The sequence below is a fragment of the Rhinopithecus roxellana genome, chromosome 10, assembly GCF_007565055.1.
Source record: "Rhinopithecus roxellana isolate Shanxi Qingling chromosome 10, ASM756505v1, whole genome shotgun sequence".
Taxonomy (NCBI): Eukaryota; Metazoa; Chordata; class Mammalia; order Primates; family Cercopithecidae; genus Rhinopithecus; species Rhinopithecus roxellana.
Window position 1 is genome coordinate 101,491,763 of NC_044558.1, and position 27,333 is coordinate 101,519,095.

General features: G+C 44.5%; 1 protein-coding gene across 2 annotated transcripts in view; it reads right to left on the reverse strand.

Moving 5' to 3' along the window:
* The window catches only part of CHST11 (carbohydrate sulfotransferase 11), a 316,832-nt gene that overhangs the window by 287,984 nt on the left and 1,515 nt on the right, over nucleotides 1–27,333 (reverse strand). The gene's annotated exons all lie outside the window — the stretch shown is intronic.

Here is a 27,333-nt window from a genome sequence, read left to right on the forward strand (position 1 = left end):
GCGTGTGGAGAATGGATGGGGTGTGAAGCATGTGGAGAATGGATGGGGTGTGAAGCGTGTGGAGAATGGATGGGGTGGGAAAGGTGTGGAGAATGGATGGGGTGGGAAGCGTGTGGAGAATGGATGGGGTGGGAAGCGTGTGGAAAATGGATGGGGTGGGAAGCGTGTGGAGAATGGATGGGGTGGGAAGGGTGTGGAGAATGGATGGGGTGGGAAGCGTGTGGAGAATGGATGGGGTGGGAAGCGTGTGGAAAATGGATGGGGTGGGAAGCGTGTGGAGAATGGATGGGGTGGGAAGGGTGTGGAGAATGGATGGGGTGGGAAGCGTGTGGAAAATGGATGGGGTGTGAAGCGTGTGGAGAATGGATGGGGTGGGAAGGGTGTGGAGAATGGATGGGGTGTGAAGCGTGTGGAGAATGGATGGGGTGGGAAGCGTGTGGAGAATGGATGGGGTAGGAAGGGTGTGGAGAATGGATGGGGTGGGAAGCGTGTGGAGAATGGATGGGGTGTGAAGCGTGTGGAGAATGGATGGGGTGGGAAGGGTGTGGAGAATGGATGGGGTGTGAAGCGTGTGGAGAATGGATGGGGTGGGAAGCGTGTGGAGAATGGATGGGGTAGGAAGGGTGTGGAGAATGGATGGGGTGGGAAGCGTGTGGAGAATGGATGGGGTGTGAAGCGTGTGGAGAATGGATGGGGTGGGAAGGGTGTGGAGAATGGATGGGGTGGGAAGCGTGTGGAGAATGGATGGGGTGTGAAGCATGTGGAGAATGGATGGGGTGGGAAGGGTGTGGAGAATGGATGGGGTGTGAAGCGTGTGGAGAATGGATGGGGTGGGAAGCGTGTGGAGAATGGATGGGGTGGGAAGCGTGTGGAGAATGGATGGGGTGAGAAGCGTGTGGAGAATGGATGGGGTGAGAAGGGTGTGGAGAATGGATGGGGTGGGAAGGGTGTGGAGAATGGATGGGGTGTGAAGCGTGTGGAGAATGGATGGGGTAGGAAGGGTGTGGAGAATGGATGGGGTGGGAAGCGTGTGGAGAATGGATGGGGTGAGAAGCGTGTGGAGAATGGATGGGGTGGGAAGGGTGTGGAGAATGGATGGGGTGTGAAGCGTGTGGAGAATGGATGGGGTAGGAAGGGTGTGGAGAATGGATGGGGTGGGAAGCGTGTGGAGAATGGATGGGGTGTGAAGCGTGTGGAGAATGGATGGGGTGAGAAGCGTGTGGAGAATGGATGGGGTGGGAAGGGTGTGGAGAATGGATGGGGTGTGAAGCGTGTGGAGAATGGATGGGGTAGGAAGGGTGTGGAGAATGGATGGGGTGGGAAGCGTGTGGAGAATGGATGGGGTGGGAAGCGTGTGGAGAATGGATGGGGTGAGAAGCGTGTGGAGAATGGATGGGGTGGGAAGGGTGTGGAGAATGGATGGGGTGTGAAGCGTGTGGAGAATGGATGGGGTAGGAAGGGTGTGGAGAATGGATGGGGTGGGAAGCGTGTGGAGAATGGATGGGGTGTGAAGCGTGTGGAGAATGGATGGGGTGGGAAGGGTGTGGAGAATGGATGGGGTGGGAAGCGTGTGGAGAATGGATGGGGTGTGAAGCATGTGGAGAATGGATGGGGTGGGAAGGGTGTGGAGAATGGATGGGGTGTGAAGCGTGTGGAGAATGGATGGGGTGGGAAGCGTGTGGAGAATGGATGGGGTGGGAAGCGTGTGGAGAATGGATGGGGTGAGAAGCGTGTGGAGAATGGATGGGGTGAGAAGGGTGTGGAGAATGGATGGGGTGAGAAGCATGTGGAGAATGGATGGGGTGTGAAGGGTGAGCATGTGAGGATGTAGGAGTCTAGTTGTGCAAAAAGCCCAGGGAAATGTGACAGTGGCTTGGAGTGGTTTGGTGGCGGCAGGGACGGAGAGTTGTGGATGAATCTGAGAGAATTTGGAGATATTGCACCAGGAGGCATGTGGGTATCAATGAACTACATGAAAGGATGTCCAAGTTCTTCTTAAGTTGAGCCGAGGTTAGAAACCACGAATCTCTCGTGACCCGAATCAGCATTGTTTCAGACAGGATGACTTTCTCCCATGCTGACTCTGGGACAAGTCTATGAGAACCGCCTTCTGTTCCAAAAAGTACACAGAGACTTCAGACATGAAGCCACTAAAAGAAAAAGTGAGGACATTTTTAAGACATTAGAGTCTATTGGGGGGATGCACAGACTCTGGAGTGAGTTGGGCCCGAGTTGAAATCTGCAACCTTGGGTAAGTGGAATGCGTTCTCTGAGCTGCTGTCTTTGTCCATAATGTGAAGGTAACATGTACCTTATGAGGTCATTGTGAGAATTTGAGGCAAATGTGTGTGAAGCTCCGGGCACACACTACGTCCTCCATAATGGTCAGCTCTTATTACAACAACTCCTACCTTGCTCAAAGGACCAAAATCTTGTCTCATTGATCTAAGCAAGCAGAACCACGTTGGAGTTCTGTGAGCCTTTCCTCTGTGGGAAAAGCCAAAATGACACTGAGGGTGGGGGAAAGGGAAGGGAGGCAGTGGCCATTTGGTCTAGGAAAATGGTGAGCCCACTTATCTAAGAAATAAAGCCATGTGGATGTAAAGGATGTACCTGAACTTAAAAGAATTAAACACCAGCTGCCCATTTGACACGGCCTTCTTTCATTTTTGCGGGGGGCTCCCCGTTTGATGTGGCTCTGGGACCCAGCCGGCCCCAGGTGGCAGAGCAGCCTCCACTGGCTCGTAAATACCCAGCGCTACCCCAGATGACACACCGTCTTCAGCAAAGAGAAGGGATGCGGGAAGGCGAAAGGAAGGCAGAAGGTAGTGAGGAATAGGAAAAAAAAAAGAGCCATACATTCTTTATATCAGCAATGATGTATCCAAAAATAAAATTAAGAAAACAATCCTGGGGAGGCTGAGGTGGGTGGATCATTTGAGGTCATGAGTTTGAAACCAGCCTGGCCAACATGGTGAAACCCCATCTCTACTAAAAAAATAAAAATTAAAAATTAAAAAAATTAGCCAGGCATTGTGGCGGGTTCCTGTAATCCCAGCTACTCAGGAGGCTGAGGCAGGAGAATTGCTTGAACATGAGAGGTGGAGGCTGCAGTGAGCTGAGATCGTGCCATTGCACTGCAGCCTGGGCAACAAGAACAAAACTCTGAAAAAAAAAAAAATGCAAGAGAAAGGAAGGGAGGGACGGAGGGAGGGACGGAGGGAGGGACAGAGGGAGGGACAGAGGGAGGAAGGAAAGGAAGGAAGGAAGGAAGGAAGGAAGGAAGGAAGGAAGGAAGGAAGGAAGGAAGGAAGGAAGGAAGGAAGGAAGGAAGGAAGGAAGGAAGGAAGGAAGGGAAGGAAGGAAACAATCCTATTTACAATAACATCAAAAAGATACTCTTTTTTCAAGTCATAGATGAGTAAATACTCTGTTCACTTGGATGAGACATTTAGGTATCAGAAACCCCAAAGCCCTTTCCAAAAATGCCTTCCCTTTCTTGGCCAATCTTTGCCATTTCTGATATTGTTGCCCCCATCATCGCATGAGAGAATCCATGACCGCTCCCTATAGAAGGAAGCCACGAGCTGGAACAGTGGGCTCAGGTGACTACAGCCAGGTTTGGTTTTTCAAACCATTTCTTTCAGTAACTTAAAAAACCTGGGTCATATTTTAAAAATTGTAAAGTCTGACAGTAGATTATTTTTTTAAGTGATAACTTATTCCAGCACACCCAGCTGGGAAGGTCAATACAAGGAAGCAACATTAAACAGGACCTGAAGAAAAAGCACTCCAAGCACGGGGAATGGCACGTGCAAAATTGGTGACATGGCAAGAGCATGGTGCTCATAAGGCACTGAAAGAAGGCAGAGTGGTGTGAGTCCAGCTGGGCAGGGGAACAAGGAAGTGGAACCAGGCAGGCCTCGGTGAGGTGGGACCTTGAGATCAGGCTAAGGATTTGGGTTTCTCTTCCAGGTAAAATGAGAAGTCATGAAAGGCTGTACCTTTGCAGTGTTACCGCAGAGCAGAAAGGCAGCTCTCTTCCCATTTCATAGCTGGAAAGAACGGCACAGAGAGGTTAATTGACCTCTGCTGAGTCACATCCCAGCACAGGGGTGAAGCTAAGAAGCCACATCCCCTGACTCCAACTGGAAAGAATCCCTGCTGGGTCAAGGCAAGAAATGTGTTCCTTCAGCCTGCAGTAATTCCCCAGGGCTGCTATAACAAAGTGCCACAAACTTGGTGGCTTAATACAATAGAAACGTATTCCTTCATGGTTCTGGAGACCACAAGTCCAAAATCAAGATGTTGGCAGACCCATGCCCTCTCTGAGGCCTCTAGAGAAGGATCCTTTCTTGTTTCTTCCAGCTTCTGGTGGCTCCTGACATTCCTTGGCTCGTGGCAGCATCACTCCAGACTCTGCCTCCATTATCACATGGTCTTATGTGTGTTTCTGTGCCTCTTCTCCTCTTATAATAAAGACACTAGTCATACTGGATTAAGGGCACACTGTCCTTTAATATGACTTCTTTTTTTTTTTTTTTTTTTTTTTTGAGACGGAGTCTTGCTCTGTAGCCCAGGCTGTGGTGCAGTGGCATGATCTCAGCTCACTGCAAACTCTGCCTCCCGGGTTCAAGCAATTCTCCTGCCTCAGCCTCCTGAGTAGCTGGGATTACAGGCACCCGCCACCATGCCCGGCTAATTTTTCGTGTTCTTTAGTAGAGACGGAGTTTCACCATCTTGGCCAGGCTGGTCTCAAACTCCTGACCTGGTGATCCCCGGCCTTGGCCTCCCAAAGTGCTGGGATTACAGGCAGTAGCCACTGCACCCAGCTGACTTCATCTTAACTAACTATAACTGCAATGCCCCCATTTTCAAGTCAAGTCACGTTCTGAGGTTCCAGGAAGGACATGAATTTGGGGGGTCACTATCAACTCAGTGCACTGACTAAGCAGATGTTTATGAAATATAGGCCTGAATTCAACAACGGCTCAGAGCACTGACCAACTAAAGTATAGAACCTTTTGCAGCAGAACTCTTGGTTGACCCCCAATATCCATTCTCTGTCTTCCTTTAGAATAAAGAAAACACAAGTTTCTTTTACATGACCACACAGAACAAAGACTACCTTTCCCAGCCTCCCCTGCAGACAGAAATGGCTGGAGCCAAGTGAGATTTAAGCAAAAGTGATGGATCCAAGGGGAATGCCCTCGCTGGACCTCTCTCCCTCTCCTCACTGGTAGGAAGGCGGACATGGTGGTGAGCCATCTTCAACAAGTGGCACGCTTACATGAGAAAAATATGTTCTGCGGCTTCTTCAAGCCATAGGAACACATTTGTCTTCTAGCAACAGGAGGTAAACAGAATCAAAAGTTCATGTGGCCATTTTCAGTCCAAATAGGTTTTCCTAGTGGCAAAAACCTCCAAACATACTACCTGCTACCTAAGAGTGCAAGACTTTTTAAAAGCTAATTATATATTTTTTACCTCTTGCCTCTCTTGGTTCTGTTATTCATCAGAAAAACAAGATCCGATGCCTGTCTTGGATAAGAGCATCTTCAGTTTTCTTTGAGAACCACCCTCTCCCAATCCCAGCCCTACTCTCAAACTGGGCATGTGATCCCAGCCACACCAATGAGATTTGCTCACTCAACACATTCTTATTGAACACTTGCTGTAAGACAGGCACCGTTGTAGGAGCTGGGGATGACAGTAAACAAAATATAAAAATCCCTGCCCTTAAGAACTTTACATTCCAGGGCTTTTGTGGAAACTGCTGGAAAAAAGAAGTACTCTCTGTTTCTACTGGGACTGCTGAAAGGCTGGGATGGAGGCTGGAACCACAGGCAGCCATCTTGCCACCATGAGGAGACAGACACAGCACAGTCACATCCTAGGGTGCTTGGACTCTGCCACACTGAGTTTGGCTCATTTCCCTGAGCCAAAAACAAAGGGGGGCACTTTTTTTCGCTTAAACCAATTTGAATTAGGTTGGGAAAGGAAGGAGTTGCATCCAATTCCTACCAATACCTTAAGAGTCCCTCAGAAAGATACCTGAGGCAAGTTTGGAAATGCCAAGTAAAGACAGGTGACTCTTTTGAAAATGGCTTTTCCTTGGGCATGCCTTGGAAATGCACTGTTTAAAGGCTCCTACCTACCATGTTGTCGTTTCCAGTTTTAAAAACCTCCTTTTCAATAACCCCCTAGAATGAAGGCACCAGTTCACTACCTCTCCCACTATGCGTTAAGAACCAAACCAGGTCATCACATCCCCCAAATGACCAGAGACTAGATGGTTCCAATCACCTCCTGAAAGTCTTGAAATTGCCTGCTGCTGCTGCCAATGGCCACAGGGAACACCACCCTTATTTCCCAAAAGGCCACATCCCACCGGTTTTCCTCAAGCTAGTGACTGTGTCCCAACATTTCTGATCATTGCTTTCCTTCCCATGCAAGCACCTCCATGCTCTGGGGCCCCGTGAATACTTAGCTGTTAACAGGAACAGCCTGAACTAGACTTACAGATAACTGAAGCTAATTGACCACATCCTACTTAACAGGAAACCTAATAGACAGCTATTTTAGACTTATTCTCACTTCCCCTCATCCGCTTCCACCTCAGCACTCTGTTGCTGGGAAGTCAGGGTGTACATAAAAGAGACTATGGGGAAGGGGTCAGTGGAGACTCCAGAGTGCAGATATAAAAAGGCTTAGGGACGTGGACCTGGTGGAAGAGAGGTGCTGGCACTGCATTCGCATGGCAAACATCGCATTTTTACTTACAGTGTATTTTGGGGTCATCTGGTATGGGTAGTGGAAATCATTTTTTAATGTTTAAGAAACGAAAATAATAAAATTAAAATATACCCAGGCCTTCCTTCTGGAGAGATAAGTAACAGAAATATTACACAGGAAGCTCCATCTGCCGTGTGTGTGTGTGTGTGTGTGTGTTTAACTATCAGCAATGTCTTTCACTTTTGCAAGAAGAAAGATACAGTTTGCGTTATGGGTTTGGTTTGGTTTTTCTCTCCCTGTCTCCCACCCCCACTTCCTGTTAGGGGGGTTGTTTCCCAAACTCGACAGCACCATTAACACAGAGCTCCCTGAAGAGGCTTCATTCTCAGGATGCTGCCAGCCATCACCCTTCTAAGAGTCACAGGAGCCATGTGAAGAGCTCTTAGGCCTTCTCACTAAATGAACTTCCTCGTAACTGAATTCCTTTCTCCCATCAGTTGAGGACCATTAAGTGCACAATGTTTCCTAGAGCTATCATTGTGTCTTCCCAACTGTAGAGCGATTGTCCCTTTTCCTTTCAGCTCAAGGATCGTTCCTTGTCTTCATCCATTTGGACTGCTGTATCAAAATATCTTGCACTAGATGGCTTGTAAACTACAGAAATTTATTGCTCATAGTTCTGGAGGCTGGAAAGTCCAAGATCAAGGCACTGGTAGATTTGGTATCTGCAGAGGTCCCACTTCCTGGTTCTCACTGTGTCCTCCCACGGCACAAGGGGTAAGGGTCTCTCTGGGGTATCTTTTATAAGGGCACTAATCCCATTCATGAGGGCTCCCTCCTGACCTAATCACGTCCCAAAGACCACCACCTTCTAAGGGCCTCATACTGGGGAGTAGGTTTCAACCTATAAATTAGGGAGAGACACAGCATTCAAACAATAGGGTTTCTCCATATGTTTTTCCTCCTCAATCACAAAAAGAAATTTTTCTCACAGATGCTAGCCCACGCTTTGCAGAGAGAAGTTCTTATTAGAGCACTTTGAGTCAGATGAGCCAGGGCATCCCAGCTCCACCGATAACTCGCTGTGTTACCTTAAGTTAATTACAAACTCTGAGTCCCACCTAAAAATGAGGATGAGGCCAGTTCTCCTCGCCAGGCTGTGGAGAAGACTAAATGATTTAATACCTGTAACGGGTACCTAGTGAGTAGCAGTGAAAATATATCTTTTCATTTAATTTGAATCCTAAGGATGATCTGTTACAGGACTCTTGGACAGGCACTGAGGGTATGGAGGTGGATTTACAGCAAGCTATTTGTCCATTCATGAATCTCTCTATCCCTGGAAACCCATTAATAAAATACTTTGTGACATCTGAAGAAAGTTCTGTTCTCTTCCCAGATATCAGGTGAAACCTCTCCTTACCTTCCTTGGCTCATTCATTCAGACATGCAAGCATGTATTCAACAAACATTTATTTTATTACAAGTCTGTCATATGCCAGGGACTGGGGACACAGTTTGTGGCCTCCAGAAGCCTATAATCTAGTGTGGGCCAAAAACTCAATGAAAGCATGAATGTTGAGATACAGGAAGGCTCCATCAGGAATCTGGATGGCAGCTTAATCAAAGGAGCTGAGATATAGTAAGATGGACGTTTTCACACACTACTGGTTAGAGCATCAATAGATACAATCTTCTAGAAAATAATTTGGCTACACTTATCAAGAGCCTTCAAAGGTTTATAACCTGTGAATTCCCCCTCTGAAATTTTATTTGAAAGATACATTAATATAGGCCGGGCGCGGTGGCTCAAGCCTGTAATCCCAGCACTTTGGGAGGCCGAGACGGGCGGATCACGAGGTCAGGAGATCGAGACCATCCTGGCTAACACGGTGAAACCCCCGTCTCTACTAAAAAATACAAAAAACTAGCCGGGCATGGTGGCAGGTGCCTGTAGTCCCAGCTACTCGGGAGGCTGAGGCAGGAGAATGGCGTAAACCTGAGAGGCGGAGCTTGCAGTGAGCTGAGATCCGGCCACTGCATTCCAGCCTGGGCAACTGAGCAAGACTCCGTCTCAAAAAAAAAAAAAAAAAAAAGAAAGAGACATTAAGAAACTCAGACAAAAGTTTAGTTTACAAAAAAGAAAAAAATGGCATTTTTTAAAAGGGGAAATCTTTTTCAAAAATGTTCAACAAAGGAGAATGGCAAAATGAAAATACATCCATCTGATGGAATATTACAGTGCTGTCAGAGACAACTGAATGACATGAGAAAATGCCCGTGATTCGGTGCTACATGGCAAAAGCAAAATACACTATAATATAAGCCTGATGATTTCATCTTCATAAATATATATACACATATATATTACATATTTTACATATATGTGTATATATTATATATGTGTATAATACATATTATATCATGTGCATGTATATTACATATATTGCATATATGTGTGATATATGCTATTATGTATAACATATATGTAATGTACATTATATACATGTATGTATATATTACAATATATACATATATACATATATGTAAGTATATGTTACAAGTATTACATATATGTATATATTTGTAAATATATATTATATAAATTTATAATTATATATATTAGGGATAACTTTTTAAAATATATCTGTAAATATATTTTATATATATATATGGGACCTACTTCTAAAAAAAGTTATATATATATATATACACACACATATGGAACCTACTTTCAAAAAAATTCATCCCTAATCCCTGCCACCCAGGAAAAATCTCTTGACCTTCTGGTCTATTTTTCCATGGATATATATAAATAAATATATATATATATATGCATACATATGGCAGGGACTGGGGTGACTTTTTTTGGAAGTAAGTCTCTTTTTTCAAAATTCTCTATAATACACTTGAATTAATTTCATAATCAGAAATATATATATATATAAAATACTGCTTTACTCTGAGGCATCATGGGGCAGGGGAGGGAGATGATGGTAAAGGAGCCAGTGGGGCCACCAACCTTGCCCCTTGATAAATTTTATGCCAAGAACATGAGCTCTATTAAGATAGGGATCATTGTCTGTTTTGTCCCCTGCTGTTTCCCTAGCACAGGAACAGTCCTGGCACAAACGGCAGCCATTCAACAAATGCTTGTTAAATAACTGAACAAATGACCAGAGCTCAGCTCAAATATTCCTTCCTCTGTCAAGTTCCCTGACCTCCCTAAACTAATTACTCCTTTTTTTTCCCCTAGCCGCCCCCCATAGCCATTATTATAAAGCATTACAGCTAACAATTACAGGTCTGTCACCACTTGCTAAATTGCAAGTTATTTGCAGGCAGGAACTAAGTCTTATTTAGATTTGTCTCTTTAGTCAGATAAATATTTGGTCGATAAATGTTTGAGTGCTGGATGGAGGGGTGGACAGATGTCAGACTGTTCATACTGCATGAACAGTAATTATTCATTTTAATTATGATTTAACCCTCATGTAAATGTGTATTGATTTTGAGAACTGCTAATAGCATCAGATCTGAGTTGGGAAGAGACCTTAGAAATAGTCTAAGTAGTCAACTGCAAAATTGTTGGTTTGGGCCCTGAAGTACTTTATTCTAACAAAATTTTATTGAGAACTCCAAAATATGAAACAGATAAGCAAGGAACCACCCTGATTGGGGTGGGGTTTACTGGGACCCCCTAGCCCCCTCCAAGGACCTCCCCCCATGCTTGGGCTTAGAGGAGTAGTTTGAAAACTGCCAACATCTACGTTTGTTAGTAACACATGTGGGGTCCCCAAAAGGGGGTAGAAGAACCCGGACAAGAACCCAAGATCCCTGATGCCCCACCCAGTGCCCACCCAATGCCCACCCAGTGCCTACCCAATGCCCACCCAATGCCTACCCAGTGCCCATCCAGTGCCCACCCAGTGCCTACCCAGTGCCTACCCAATGCCCACCCAATGCCCACCCAATGCCTACCCAGTGCCTACCCAATGCCTACCCAATGCCTACCCAATGCCCTTTCTACTTTGTTGGAGTTTTATAACAGATCCAACACTCAGCAATGACCTGTGTTCCTAATCCATTCCTTGTTTATTTCCTATGAAAATAAAAAAGGAATGTTACTGTGACTTTCCAATGACAACATCCTGCACATCCCTCAAATCTCATTTGCAGGAAGGCACTTACTATCAGCCCTGGATTTATTTTTAAAAATCTCATTCTGCTTTTACAGGCACAGGAAACAAAGTCAGCATAAGCCTTGAAAGAATTCTCTGCAGAGTCCCAAGAAAGAGCCCTGAGCCACTCCCCTCCTAAATGCAATGGATTATCTGAAAGTGAGCAAGACCACTATTCCTAGTTAATATTTTTAAGCACATAATTGTCATTCGGATGATGGCTCACACTCTCCCAACAAAGCTGTTTCATTACAATTAACTCAAAGATTGTCTGTTCAGTTACTGATCTCAAACCTGCACTTCCATTTTTGAATAGCAAAATTATACAGAAAACCCTACATATAATGAAACCTTGGCTCTTAAAGGATTTCACTATCTAATTCTTCCAATTGCAAAATAATCTCCATTCCAATACCTTTGCATAGGCTTCCAATAATAAGTACTACCTCAATTAGACCTTCAAATCCCTAATCCCTAAATCGTTGTAAGTTTGCAAGCATAAATCCAGAAACCCTTTTAGCTTGCCTGTCCACATGCCCCCTTTAAAACATGCTGCATATCTGTGATTACATTATATTACTTTCTTTTTCAATTAAGCCTTTGGAAGAGCTCTCCCTGTCGTGATGGTGGTGGTGGTGGTGGTGGTGGTGATGTTTTAACGGAAAATAAAGGGGATCAAAGGTGGTGAGATGCCCCTATGAGAAAACCAGCTCTCGATTATTCATCGACAGGCGTCAAGTGCTACAGTCTAGCAGAGAAAATACAGGCAGCCCTCAGCTTTGTACCAAGCACAATGGCCCCCAGAAGTGATTGTGAAAGCCACAGAGAGATGCCTTTTCATATGGTGTATGAGCTCTACAATAGCCCCATGCCCTCTCCCACAGCCCAGGAAGGGGAGCCTAAAAAAGAGGCAGCCTTTTGATTTAAAGAGGACACAGGGCAGCATCTTTCAGGGGGACAATGCACTCAGACCCCACACACAGTGCACTTGGGTCTGACTTCCAGGAGGAAGCAGCAGACTTTGTTCTCCATCCTTCACTGCTCATCTCTAGGGCAGCCCAACAGCTGCAGCCTGACCCAGATACACCCATGAGCTCCCACTGAAGCAAGAAACTCTCTTCCCTGGGACTATTTACACACTTTCCCTTTCTCCCACCACTGCTTCCAGGGCCCTCTGAGGGTGAAGCTAGGGCACCATTAGCAACTGAGAGACTGAAATTTAACCCCCATGTCCTATAATTTTGGCCCAAACAACGCAAAACAGAGGAGTTTCAAATCCCACTACAGAATGCTTTTAAGCTCTTTCTTACTTTGCACTTTAGTCGTTCATGAATAATCTTCTTGCCTCCCATTAAATGACGATAATAGAAACGATTTCCAAATGGCCCCGAGTTCATTTTGAGAAAGTGAGTTTGAAACTACTGCCTTTCTAATGAAACAAGAGAGTTTAAATTCAGCTTAAATTTCATCATCTGAAAAACAGGAGTCACTAAACCTGTGGCTCCCTGGTCCCAAGAATAAAACTCAAACTTTAGAGCATTCAGAGCCATCCAGGTCCACCTCTCCACCCTTGGGCTCCTGTATTCCCAGACATCACTCTCCTCACTGGCCTGGCAGACATCCTCACCTAGAATGTCTTTCCTCCCCCTTCCCAGATTCCACTAGCAAATTTCTACTCATCCTTCAGAGCCCAGTGCAAACCTCGACTTTCCCTGGAAGACTTCCTTCCACCACCACGACCACCACGACCACCACCATCACCACCACCACCAAAATCAATCACCCTCCTCTCCCTTTCCTTCAGTTTGTCTCTCTTTGTAACAGCAGTCGCATCTGGCCCCATAAGACAGCAAAGTATGTGTGTTTACATCCACCCTAATAGAATGAATATTCTTTGGGCCAGACTTCGCAGCTAAACGTTGGTATTAGAACCACTTGAAACAAAATTTAAGCAATTCCCCAAATCCTTCTGAGTCTCCACTGCCTCATCTGTAGAATGGAGCTAGTAACAGTTGCTCTTGCTACATGGCAGACTGTGTTAAGATCTCAATAGCACAATCAAGCTTCAGATAGCGACTGATTAACTAGAAGACTTTGAAGATACCTTAGAGGCCTGAAATGACTTTAGGGATGTGTGTGTGTGTGTGTGTGTGTGTGTGTGTGTGTGTGTGTGTGTGTGTATAAAACTTTGCAGCCAATATCTTGTATTTAACATGTTGAGCCTTAAGATAATCAATATTATTCCCAAAGGGTATAGCTAAAACCCAGGAAAGACAACATCCCCTTAAGAAAATGGAAGGGGCGGGCACAATGGCTCATGCCCGTACTCCCAATACTTTAGAAGGCTGAGGCAAGATCCCTTGAGCCCAGGCATTTGAGACCCGCCTGGGCAACATAACTAGATCCTGTCTCTACAAAAACAAAAAATCAAAAATTAGCCCAGTATGATGGTGCACACCTGCAGTCCCAGCTACTTGGGAGGCTGAGGTGGCAGAACTGCTTGAGCCCAGGAGGTCATAGCTGCAGTGAACCATGATCAAGCCACTGCATTCCAGTCTGGGTGACAGTCTTGCTCTGTCACCATAAATTTTTTTTTTTTAATTAGGGTGAGGGGAGACAAAAAAAAAAAAAAAAAAAAGCCCTAGTTCAATGTAGAAAAGGTTCTCTAATACTTTAGAGCTACACTATCCATTACAGTAGCCCTAGTCACATGTGGCTAGTAAGCATTTGAAATGCAGCTAATCTGAATTTAGATGTCCTGTAAAAATACACATTGGATTTCTGGAGACTTGGTACCAAAACTATGTAAAATATTGCAATGAGTTTTAATATTGAGTACTTGTTGGAATATTTCAGATATTAATCTCACTTTTTACTTTTTTCAATGTAAAAATGGCTACCAGAAGATTTAGTTTTGTGTGCAGCAGCAGTGTATTTCCACTGGACAGTGCTGCTCTACAAAAGTCTTGTCTCAGACACTCCCATTGCAAACCAAATTAGCAGATCCCTTCCTGGGACACATTTAATTACCTTTGTGGTTACAGTGATGCAATTCCTACAACTTTGACAGTTGTTCACTTTTTGGCTGTTCACATTTAACCACGGTATAAAAGGGGTTGTTCTTGGCTCTCTTAAGTGACAGCTCACCATAGAATCAAAATGAAAATCAAATCACCATAGAATCAAAATGAAAATCAAACCTACCACACCAAAAAGGGGGATTTTCTTCTTAGTGACCAATTACCATCAGTGTATTCCTTCTTTTAGCAAAGAGTTACTGAGTGACCATTATGTACCAGGATCTATTGCAGATGTTGGGATATTGTGCTAAACAAGACATGGCCCCTTCCCTGAAGGAGTCAATTATCAGAATGAGTAATATTAGAGATGTACGCACACAAAGTACCACAGGGACGAAAGGAAGGACATCCATCCCCTCATTCTGACCAAGAGGGGATGGATAGTAATACAAGAGGCAATACATGAACTAGACTTCGACCCAAGGTCACATCCAAGTTGAAGAAAGACATGAGCATCATCTAAACACAGATGATACCCCAAGAGGGGATGAGCTCACCAGAGATAGAGTGTAGGGTAAGAAGAGAAGGGGCTATCACTGAATGTCCCACTTACTGAGTGTACAGCTGAGCTTAAGGCCTTTATGAAATAATTACTTCTTGATCTAATTATCTGAAACCAAGAACATGGAGACGGGCATACTGGTGAGGTGAAGAGTACAGTGTTTGCTGTCAGTTAGACCTGAGCCAGGATCCTGTTCCAGCTTTCCAATTAGGCAGGCTCCATCACCTCTCTAAGCCTCAGTTTCCTCACCTGTATAATGAGATTGGTAAATGCGCATCTCACAAGGCTGTGGTGGGGATTAAATAGGATCGATAATCCAAACACAGCAGCTGACACACTGTCTGATGCAGAGCAAGTATTTGGTAAGTGACCATTATTGTTACCAGTTTTTTTCATAAAGCATCAGAAACATTTTTAATCAAATAAGGGTTTGGTATGGTTTGACTGTGTCCCCATCCAAATCTCACCTTGAATTGTAATAATCCCCACGTGTCAAGGGCAAGACCAAGTGGAGTTAATTGGATCATGGGGGTGGTTTCCCCCATGCTGTTCTCATGATAGTGAGTGAATCTCATGAGATCTGATGGCTTTATCAGTGTCTGGCATCTCCCCTGTTTGCACGCATTCTCTCTCCTGCTGCCCTGTGAAGAGGTGCCTTCCACCATGATTTTAAGTTTCCTGAGGACTCCCCAGCCATGCAGAACTGTGAGTCAATTAAACCTCTTTCCTTTATAAATTACCCGGTCTCAGGTATTTCTTCACAGACTAATACAGGGTTTCCCGACTATTGATATTTTGAGCTGGCCTGTTCTTTGTTGCGGGGAAGTCTGTCCTATCCATTGTAGGATGTCTAACAGCATCCCTGGCCTCCACTCACTAAATGCCAGTAGCACACCTTCCCCAGTTAATGACAACCCAAAATGTCTCCAGACATTGCCACCTGTCACCTGTGGAGGAAGAAGGAGGTCCCAAACCAGTTGCAAACAAATAGTCTAAATCAATGATTAGGTGGAATAGAAAGAAGTCTGGGTGCTTAAAAGGATAAAAACTTTTTCAACTTGTAAAGAAATATGAGCCCTGACAAATACACTCCCCTTCCTCTATGATAACTCTCTAACCTAACAGGGACTATTTCAAATGTGAGCCTGGCCTCAGGTCGAAGAATGCTGGGCCTATCCCAGATCAGGGTTATAGAGTCTTTGAACTGAATTTCAGGACCTGGTCTGGTGAAGAAGGGTGGAAATAGATCTGTGCCTCAGCTACAAACACCAGCCACAGAGCAAGCTCCATGTTTAACTGTTTAACTGTTTAACTGCAGTTAAACAATGGGAAGGACTGACCCCTATACCGGAAGAAGAAAAGTCCTCCTCAGCACAGAACAGGCCCAATGTGGAGACACAGAGCCAATCGATGCTGTCCTGTGCAATGAGCCATGCTAACCCACCCAACAACTGCTCACATACGGGCTGCCATGCTACCACTGTTACTTTTCTGAAATGACTGCTTTTCATCCTCCTCGAAGTTCAGCTTCAGAAATGGCATTGACCAGTGCCTGTGTTATTTCCCAAGTGTCACTTGTTAAAGCCAATGGGAACCCGAGGAATAATTAAGTGCATAATTGGAAGGAAATGCTCTGGTCATTGCATTCGGCAAGAAAACACAAGGCTGATTCCTCACCAAATATAAACTCTGCTTTGCAAACTGCTACAGAGTTTTGGCCTTGGCAGAGGGTATGCCTGTTAGCACGGCAGAGAGAGAGTGAGCACATACAAAGAGAAGATATTCACAGGAGTCTCATACTTATAGAAGTTAGATCCTTTCAGTAAATCTTACAGTGTAGGACACACAGGTTAAAAGGATAAAAACTTGCTCAGGTTTGAAACAGAATGAAATACAAGAGCATCATGTTGACGTTGAGATTCACATCCTTGAACGAGGAAGCACACAGGTCATTTATCATAACAACAATATGTTTATACTGCTTTTACATTCATTTTTTCTTTTTTTTATTTAATTTTATTTAATTTTAAGTTCCAGGATACATGTGCAGGACACACAGTTTTTTTACATAGGTTTACATCCATTTCCAATGCATTTTCACATCTAACTTCTCATTTAATCTTTACCACCACGACCCGTAAGAGAGGTGATATTACTACCTTCACTTGGCAAATGAGGGGACCGAATCTCTTGTCTGTGACTTTCACTCAGTCACTCATTCAATCAATTATTAAGCCCCTACATTTGCCAGGCACTTGCCCAAGTCATGGGATGCAGCCAAGTACTACGCCAGATGCTGTTTACACACACAGTCTTGAGCTATTTCTCAAGGAGGGGCATTAGTGGCATTTGGACAGAATGATTCTTTGATGGGCAGAAAGGTCCCACCCTTCGCAGAATGTCTATCACTAAATTGCAATCGTTCTCACCAATCTTTGGGGTGGACGGGAAGAGTAATGCCCAAATGAGAGCCCTCCCAGCTGTTCAGAGCAGCGGATATGAAGTCATAGAGCCGGGTACGGTTCTTATTCCATCCATTCCTCTCCTGGGGATCTCAGACAAGTGATAATGCTCTATGCTTCAGTTTCCCCCCTTGTAACAAGGTGGTAATTACAGCATATACATTATAAGAGTCCCGTGGGGGAGTAATCTATAGTCAATGCCTGACCCAAGTTGGCCTTTGGTAAATAATATCCGATAAATATGTTTATTATTTCATCGGCTCATCTCCCATCTACCTCATCTCCTTCAATCTTTAAAGCCACCTTTTCAGAGAGAACTTCCCTGACAACCTTATTTAAAATTTCAATTCCCCCACCACTGCCACTTCACATCCCCCTTCCTTGCTTCCCCACCCCCCGTAGTATTTGTCACCTTCAAACATACTCTTTAATTTAATATGCGTTTGTTATTGTGTCTCCCCCACTATGATGTATGTTCCATGAGGACATGGATTTGCACCTGTTTGATTCTACACCTAGAACAGAGCCTAACTCTTAGTAAGCATTTAACAAAAATATCTTGAATGATGTCAAATGGATATAGGGAACAGCCAAATCCTAAAAGCTGGTGTCTAGACTCCAAATTCTGTGTTCTTTTCACTATAATAAGTGACCATATGCAATGATATTAAAGGTAAAATATGACAACCGTTAAGAAATGTTAAGTGTCCTGTTACAACACTACCTTAGAGGGGCCTCTGTGGTTTCCCTCTTCTGAGATTCTTTGAAGTTAACAGTTTCTAACAGAAACCCAGCCACCAGCTTATTTCACTTGAGTTGCCTTTGTGAGTTTTTTCTCCCCAGGCATTTAAGATAACCACTCATGCCAGAGAATGATAAGGACTGAAACACTTCCATTACCAGGTTTCTTTGTGTCTATCCATATCGACCTGAGACAGAACCCAAGTCCTGGTGATGCTGGAAATATCAGCCCTCCCCATACTGCTTATCTAAAGCCAAACTAAGCCTCCACCACTGCCAGAACTGGCACTAGGTTAACATGGGATTTTTACCCAGAGTTGACAACGGCAGGTCTGACAATAACCAATGACATTCAAGGCAGGTCTAGTCCTGGGGTTCCAAAATCCTAGTGGACATTGTGCCACAAAAGGGGTCCGGGAAGGAAACATCAGACTTTGCATTTTTTGTTCATCTAAACACCAGACCTTCCATTTTCAGTTAACCTAAAAAAAAGTAACTATATCAAGAATACAAATGGCCACAAACAACCCGCCTAACCTGTCGTATCAAATTACATGTCACTTATGAAACTCAGACAGGTATCTTCAACCACAAAATGAACTGGAGTGACCACCTCAATAATTCCACCCTTCTCAGCATATTTCAATGAATAACCATTTACAACTGAATCATAAGTAAATTTACAGATTATATTATCTACTTTTAACTATCCTATTCCTCACAAAATAGAACTGAGGCCTAAAGAGATCCCAGCCAAGAAACCACAACTTAGAGATAATTGTCACAATCCAGGCACACGAGAAAATGGCATTCCTCTCTCTCAAGTACTAGCTCTCCATCGTATCTTTGTGGACAACATTACAAGGTCAAAAGGATGAAAGAATCAGAATTGATAAAGAGTCAGCCAACAGAACTATCCAACAGAAAATGACATATGTATTTACAGTCACTAGTCAGAAAGGATCCTATCCTAGATATGCAGATAATCGTAGAAATATTCAGAAATTATTTATAAACAAAATGTATTGAGGGATGGCTGCTCAAATATGTTTTACCAATAGGGTGCAGTGAGTATTGTGATTATTTGCTCATCATTCATTTTACCCTCCTTCTAGAAAGCTTTCTAGCCTGCAGAGGCTGGTAATTGAAAAGCTGTATTTCCCAGGCTTCTTTGAAGCTAAGGTTCTAGATGTGAATTTGGCTCCCCCAAAACAGAAGCACTCACTTGAGATTTAGAAAGCAGATGTGAGGCAGAGGCCATCTTCTTGCCTTTGGGGCTGTTTGGCTGCTGGCAAGCATTGAGCTGGGGACACGAGGGTTTTTTGCAACAGCACTATATGGTCCACTCTCCGGCTTTGCCATCAGTTTTTTCTTGAACTCAATAGTTCCAGACACAGTCTCGGAGGGTGTAGCACCCCTGGTGAGTCAGGTTTTTTTTTGGGGGGGGCGTTTTTTGGGTTTTTTTTTGAGCAGCCATGCCAACATACATTTGTTTATAAATTATTATATAAACTACTACCATTAGCTGGGAGACATTCCTGGAGCCCCATTCCTCCAGCCCCTTAATGTCTTTATAAGCACCAAATTCCCTCTAGTAAATATCTTTCTGCTTAAAATACCTAGACTGGGGCCGGACACAGTGGTTCATGCCTGTAATCCTAGCACTTTGGGAGGCCAAAGCGGGCAGATCACCTGATGTCAGGAGTTCGAGACCAGCCCAGCCAACATGGCGAAACCCCGTGTCTACTAAAAATACAAAAATTAGCTGGGCATGGTGGCAGGCACCTGTAATCCCAGCTATTTGGAAGGCTGAGGCAGGAGAATCGCTTGAACCTGGGAGGCAGAGGTTGCAGTGAGCCAGACGGTGCCACGGCACTCCAGCCTGGGCAACAGAGTGATACTCTGTCTCAAAAAAAGAAAAATTCAATTAGATTAAAAAATAAAATACCTAGACTGATTTCTATTTCCTGCCCTGAACCATAGCAGAACAGAAGCAAAGAGATTTGGGAGACAAATGGACTAGACCACAGCAGATGCTATTTGTACATGACAATCCAACCTGGCTTCCTCCTTCTGAGTTCTGGGCACATGGGTTGGGTGGTGACCAAGGTGGAAAGGCTTATCTTTGAGAATCAATTATTAACTCTTTAAATGTTTCCTAGGCACCTCTGGGCCAGGGTCAGAGGCTATAAAGATGAACCTGAGAGAATCCATGCCTTGCTGTATCAAAAGAGGAAGATGTACAAAAAAACAAACAACTACAGTACATTTCTAAAAGGGCCAGAAAAGAGAAATGACAAAGTCATGACAGCTCAGTAGCCTTGAAAGAAACAAAAATCCACGTTGGTGACACTCTCCCTGGGCAAATGTTTGTGTCTATTTCTAGATGAACTTCCGGGTTCAAGTTCCAAGTTAAATCACTTACTTCCCACCCTCCCTATTCTAACTCTTAACCAACCTCATCATCAATCTGAGAAATACTAACTACAAGCCCTGGGTTCTGAAAATAAGTGCCAGGCAAAGATAAAAAGACCTGGACAGACTGCATGCCAGTCTGGCCACTGAGAGGCAAGTACTCAAGACTAACCCGGTACTTTTAAGCCCTCAGAGTCTGCATCTTGGAGGAATGCCATTTTTTCATCACTTACTGAGGTTATGAAGTGTGCCACAGTTTACATAAAGTACTTCCACGATTTACAGAGGTGGCCTCAGAAGGCATCCACGGTGAAGGCACACTATTTGATGGAACACTAAGAAACCAAACAGCTGCTCATTAAAGCGCGGCACGGTGCTGACATGCCATCAATCACAACACAAATTACATAATTACTACAATGTGAAAAAATACGTCCTGGAATCAATAATACACAATAATTTATGGGGATAGGACGTGGGAGACCCCAGACTAGGACTTGAGTCTTCCACTCCCAGAGTGTTGATCCATTTCATCGCTATATTTTTATTGAGTGCCAATTTAAGTCTGGCACTTTTTCTGGATATTTTTATTCACAAATGCCACGGATTGCACCCTGAAGATATTACGAATTTCCCACTACAAGCTCAGTCAAAATTGTTCTCAAATCTCTTTTTCAGATCTCTTCATTACTGCTTTAAAAATTGGAAATGGAACCGGGTATGGTGGCACACCTGTAAGTCCGAGCTGCTTGGGAGGCTGACGTAGGAGGATCCCTTGAGCCCAGGAGTTCGAGGATGCAGTGAGCCATGATCTCACCACTACTCACCAGCCTGGGCAACAGAGCAAGACCCTGTTTTTAAAAATAAAGTTTAAAAAATTGAAAAAGGAAATGGTCTAGTTGGGGGTCAAGGGGGAGCAGGTGGTAGAGGGGAGATAGGACTTATATGGTGACCACTTAACCAAAGCATACTATCGGCTGACCAAAGATGAACACAAATGTGCAAGGAGGGCTGGGCACGGTGACTCAGACCTATACTAGCACTTTGGGAGGCCGAGGAGGGTGGATCACTTAAGGTCAGGAGTTTGAGACCAGCCTGGCCAACATGGCAAAACCCAGTCTCTATTAAAAATGCAAAAATTAGCCAGGTGTGGTGGTGCATGCCTATAATCCCAGCTACTCAGGAGGCTGAAGCAGGAGAATTGCTTGGGCCCAGGAGGCACAGGTTGCAATGAGCTGAGATTGCACCACTGCACTCCAGCCTAGGTGACAAAGCGAGACTCTATCTCCATAAAAAAAAAAAAAAAAAAAAAAAAAAAAAAAAAAAAAGTGCAAGTAGGAGACTTGATTTTCAATCTTTCTACATTGCTTCCACCCTTATTCCTCACCTCCCTGCCCCAAGAGTCCTCTGCTCAAGCTTCTGCAGCGCTTCCCTCCCATCTAGAGTTAAATCCAAGGCTCAAAACAATCGTCTCTCTCCGACTTGTGTCTCCCCACTGTGGTTGTTGGCTGCCTCTGTCCCTCTGCTCCAGGCACTCTGACCACCTTGCCATGCATATTCTTGCCTCAGGGACCAGACTTGAACTTGTGTTGCTCTCTCCCTGGAACATGACTGGCTCCTTCATTTCCTGCAGCTGTCTGCTCTCAGTGTCGTCTTATCAATGACATTCCCTAATTACCTCTATATTATATTGCAACCCCTGCCTCTCACATCACTCAACCATCTTCTCTGTTTTGTTTTTCTCTTCAAACCATCTGATATACCATTTATGTCACTTCTGTATTTGCTTAAAGTCTGTCCCACTAGAATCTAAGTTCCATGAAGGCAGAGATGTATGTGTTAGATCTCCAGTGCCAAGAACAGCATTTGGCACAGAGGAGAAGAAAGGAAAAGACAGACAGACAGACAGACAGAGAGGGGGCTGGGGAGGAGGAAAACAAGCTGGCTTGTAAGTTTCAATCAATCACATTGGATCTGAGATGCATCAAATTACAAGTTTCAGGAAATTTTAACTGATAGATCAGATTGTTCAATGATCTCATAGGAAGAACTGCCTCCCCTTTATTTGTTACAAAGGTGGTATCCCAAAAATTCAAAAGAAAAACTAAAAAGAAAAAAAATGAATCAGCAGAATGACTTCTGGTTTTTCTCAGAGTCTGAACTTAGAAGAGAACTGCTGGCAATGACTTTCATGAGAGCCTTTTTCACTTGACCTCCAGATTAAAGAGAGGTCCTTTTGGTGGGTTTAAGAAGGGAAAGGGTGGCGCCTTTGCTTAGGAGCCTTTGACTTCCTGTTTTGAAATGACTGTGCTGATAAAGCTATGAACAAAATGATTTTTCAACCAGACAAATACTAACAACAGATACCTCTGCTGAAGGATGGATTCCCTCTCCCCTCACCCCATGGAAAGCCCCCAACCACCCTTTCTATGGTGCCTGATCAGTCCTTTTATTTTGGAAGGCAATGAAAATGAGGACTGTAACAATCAAAGGAGATCACCAACGTCTTTCTCATCTGAGCACAGCTATGAAAAGGCTCCATCGAGGTGCAAACATTTAACTTAAACGACCAAGGAGAGACCCCATGCTAAAAATGTCTTCTCCTTCAATTATTTTTTTTACTTGTTAATTTTTGTAGGTGCATAGTAGTTGTATATATTTATGGGGTACATGAGAACCTTCAGTGATTCAATGCTGTTTTCAGAATTCATAACAGTCTCATATTTGAGACCTCTTGACACCTTTTCAATGGAAGTTTCAGATATATAACATAAGAACAGCCCCTACAAATTGGAGTACGACTCCAAACTCATTCCATGTATAAGCAAAAAGATTCTGTAACATAACATTAAATTTGTGCAACCACAGCAAAAAATAATACCAGACTGACATCCTGCAAAGGGGTAGGGTGGGAGGTGGAGACACATGCAAGTCCATATATTTAAACAGTTATGGCTAAACTTTGTCTTTAACTTTAATAACTAGTTGTGATAATGATGTATTTGTCTAAAATACTTATTATCAAACAGGATACAAAATGTATGATGTTATCTCAACTATATATATGTATTTTGCATAGTTGAGAAAAATATATTATAGAATATATAAATATATATAAACATATTCTATAATACATTTTTAAAGTACCAGTTGCCTCTTGGTGGTGGAATAATGATTGTTTTTCTTCTATACCGCCTAAATTTTCTTTCTTTTTTTTTTTTTTTGAGATGGTGTTACACTCTTGTTCTCCAGGATGGAGTGCAATGGCGCGATCTCAGCTCACTGCAACCTCCGCCTCCCTGGTTCAAGTGATTCTCCTGCCTCAGCCTCCCAAGTAGCTGGGATTACAGGCGTGCACCACCATGCCCAGCTAATCTTTTTTGTACTTTTAGTAGAGACAGGGTTTCACCATGTTGGTCAGGCTGGTCTCAAACTCCTGACCTCAGGTGATCCACCCGCCTCGGACTCCCAAAGTGCTGGGATTACAGGTGTGAGCCATTGCACCTGACCACCTCCTAAATTTTCTAAAATGAGCACATATTATGTTTGCAGTTAGTTTAAAATTATAATATAAAATGCATTTTAGATTCAACCTGATCAAGTGAAACTGCAAGGGGGTAAACGGAGACATCTTTAAATAAAGGATATAATCTTTCAATACATTCAACCAAGGCAAAAAAAATCCCAGGTGACAGTGAAAATAAACATTTTGCAAAAATAAAAATAATAGGAAGCAAACAGGAGAGAAAAGGCTTTCTCCTCTGAAGGCTTCTTTCTATGAACAGTAGATTTCAAACAAAAACCACAATCCTATGGAGTAACACAAAAGGAAGGTTCCGAAGAGCTGCCTTTACACACTCTGCACCAATGCAGCCTGGGGCGCCTCTCAGCTTTGCACTGCATGACACAGCTCCATCAAAACCCAGCCATCTGGGACAGGTATGCTAGACACTTTAATGTAAGCTGATGAACTTTCATAGGAAGCATTCACTGGTGAACTCAAACCTCTATAGAAACCGCAGGTATGTGGTTCCATTCTCCCTGACTTTAGGAATAGTTCACGGCCATAGAAGGTGTCTGTTCTATGGATGGATTTCCTTAGTGGCTAAACAAGGCCAACCTTCTCCAGAATCCAGGACACAGAGCAGTGTCTCAGCTGCCTACACCTCACGGGCTGCAAATTTAGGCCACGGTGAAAGCTCCTGTCTGGCACCTGATGAGTTTAACCGGGTCCATGTCAGAGTTCAGGAAGGCAGGAAGTATCCCCACCGGACAGAGTCAGAGTTATCGACCAGGCATTCTTGGCAAGGCTTGAAGTGACCTTCCTGAAAACCAGAGAAGTGGGTCTACTTCTGGAGTTTAATCACTTGATGCATTCATCCAGCAAATATTTTATTGAGAACCCACTGTTGTCAGACACTGTGCAAAAAACATCGGGATTAAAATAGGAGTCTAAAACCTGGTCCTTGTCCAATAAAATATTCTTAAGGAAGACTATTAACTCAGAGTATCAAAAACTTCTAAATGTAACTATCCTACTGACAAGGCCCACTTCTGCTAAACCCTTGTGCAACCAATGACCAATTACTCAAATTTGCAAATTAATCAATTCTATGAATTAGAAAAGATAATGGGCCCCAGATTAGAATCTGAGAGAGGGACAGCCAGCCTTGCCAGCTGTCTGCTTTTTGTCTCTTTTTTTTTTTTTTTTTTTTTTTTTTGAGACACAGTTTCACTCTGTTGCCCAGGCTGGAGTGTAGTGGTGCCATCTTAGCTCACAGTAACCTCTGCCTCCCAGGTTCATGCTATTCTCATGCCTCAGACTCCGGCGTTCCTGGGATTACAGGCATGTGCCACCACACCCAGCTAATTTTTGTATTTTTAGTAGAGATGTGGTTTTGCCATGTTGGCTGGGCTGGTCTTGAACTCCTGAGCTCAAGTGATTCACCCGTCTCGGCCTCCCAAGATGCTGGGATTCCAGGTATGAGCCACCATGCCCCGCCCTCCTTTTTTCTTTCTCTCCCCTATCTCACACCCTCCAGCTACAACGAAGCCTGGAACCCACTGCCTTTGCAATACTATTTTTCTATTTCACATGCAGGTATCTGGAACCCCTGCCAGAAGCCTCCAAATTTTTAGCTACACAATCTGTGCCATGCTGTGGTCCCTTCTGCCTCTCCCAGGGTGATCTGGAGAGACAGAAACTGCAGAGTCAGGCTGAAGGATCAGCTCTCCTTACCCCAAGATACTTCAGAGAAGCAAGGATCTTTAACTTTTAAAGAAATTCAAACCAGTGAAAAAGATTCCACATCAGCGGTTATCAACAGTGTAGCTTAAAAAAATGAACCCCCCAAAAAGAAAATGTTTAATGTGGACTTCAAAGTATATTTTTATGCCCCGTGTAATGATAAACTGTTGACACAGAGTTTTTGTGGAATTGTAAGTCATTTGAAATAAGGAAGGCCTTTCAATTGAACTATCTGTAACTCTACATTCAATAGAAGGTTTTGAAAGTAGTATTTGCTATGGACTGGGGGGAAATATCAGAAAAATATATTTCTAGAGATCCAAAGAATAAACAATGGGAGAAAATAGGACTAGAAGGGGACATAAAGGATGGGGCAGGACTGACAGAGGATCTTTATCAGCACAAGCTTAGAAAAGGTTCTCTGCCTCTTCCAAAAGGCTAGACTGAAAAGATATGATGTCACTTTCAAGTCAACTTCAGAATCTAACAAGAGCTGGAAATTTTCACAAAGTGCCAATTACAAGTTGGAAGTTTCTTCCTAGTATCTTGGGCTAGAAAGTTATTTCCCAGTTCTCACAAAGAATTCCATGACAATTGTATTTCAGGTACACAGAAGCTCAAGCGCATTCCTGCTGAAGGCTGACACTCATCCTTGTTCTGGGCATTTGTACAGAGCATTACTGGCATTCACGGTCCCAGCAAAACTTTAAGAGACCTGAACACAGCTCTAGAGTCTAGACCAAATCACCCCGCTCCTTGTTTAAACGTATTGAACCCCAGTGTATCTGCACACCACCAGTCCCCTGGCGCTCTGGGGTGAGTCTGGCCCGGTCTCCGGTGGCTCCAGGAGCTTGGCACTCTGAGATACCCCTGGCTGTCTGGTCCTGCCCACTGCAACCAAGGTCTGCCTGCCGGCATGCAAGCCAGGTCCATTTTTAAATTCCTTCATAAGTTTCACAACCGCAGGTCTGGGTGAGGAGACAAACACCGCTGTAGTTTGCTGACATTAAACTAAAAATACCCAGCTGCAAACAAAAGCCATCTTTAACAGGGCTGGCTCGGACGTCCTGGGGTTACATGTGGTAGAGTCGGACCATATCCTTGGCAGTGTGGCTGCCTTAACAACCGCTCTAGGCCGAGTGGGGCAAAGAGGCCGTCTGTCCCTGCGCTGTCAAGGAATCTGCAGCCTGCAGCCCTGCCCGTATGATGGAAAGAACAGCTTTATTCCTCTGCCATCGACCCAAACGCAGGCTTGATGAATTCGGGACTGCGTCTGCTTAAAGCGTTAGATACACAGTGAAAGGAGAAGGCGGGAGGCAAAAATGAAAAACACCAACCCCACTTCCCTGGAAGGAAATGCGTTTCCACCTCCCTCCTCCTTGCAATTAGAAAAGCAAATTATTGCTGTGACTACGCTGAGAAAGGCAACTCGGAGGCGTAGAAAATGGATTTCTGAGCCAACGTGGCCCGGCAGGGGGCTGCTAAGGGAGGGGAAAAGGGAGCAGGGGAGATCCGCGTTACCCGGCAGGCTTCTCGGAAGGTTCTACCTGTTGGGCTTCGCAGCCAAGCTGCTCACCCCCGGCCGCCGCGCTCGAGGGCGGCCCTCCCTCTCCAGAACCCAAACTTTCCCTCGTATCCCTCGGAAGCGACGAGCCTCGTCCCTCCCCCAGTCCAGATTTCGGACGTGGAACTCTGCCTGAGCCGCAAGGGACGGGAGGAATAGGGTTCATTCCCACGCCGCCCGGGGGATTCCCGTTGCTCGGATTCCAGAAGTGGGGGATGCAAACGGACGGTCAGCCCAGGACCTGGCCAAAGTTTCCTCCAAAACTGCAGTGGTCAAGGCGTGACCCAGGAGCTCGGAGTTCCCATCTCAGGTGCTGGGGGCTGGAGCAGGCCCCGGGGCACCATCCGCAAGGTCACTGCAGAGCCGGACCCCGGGGGCAAACGGCCGGCGCGTGGTGGAGGGGCA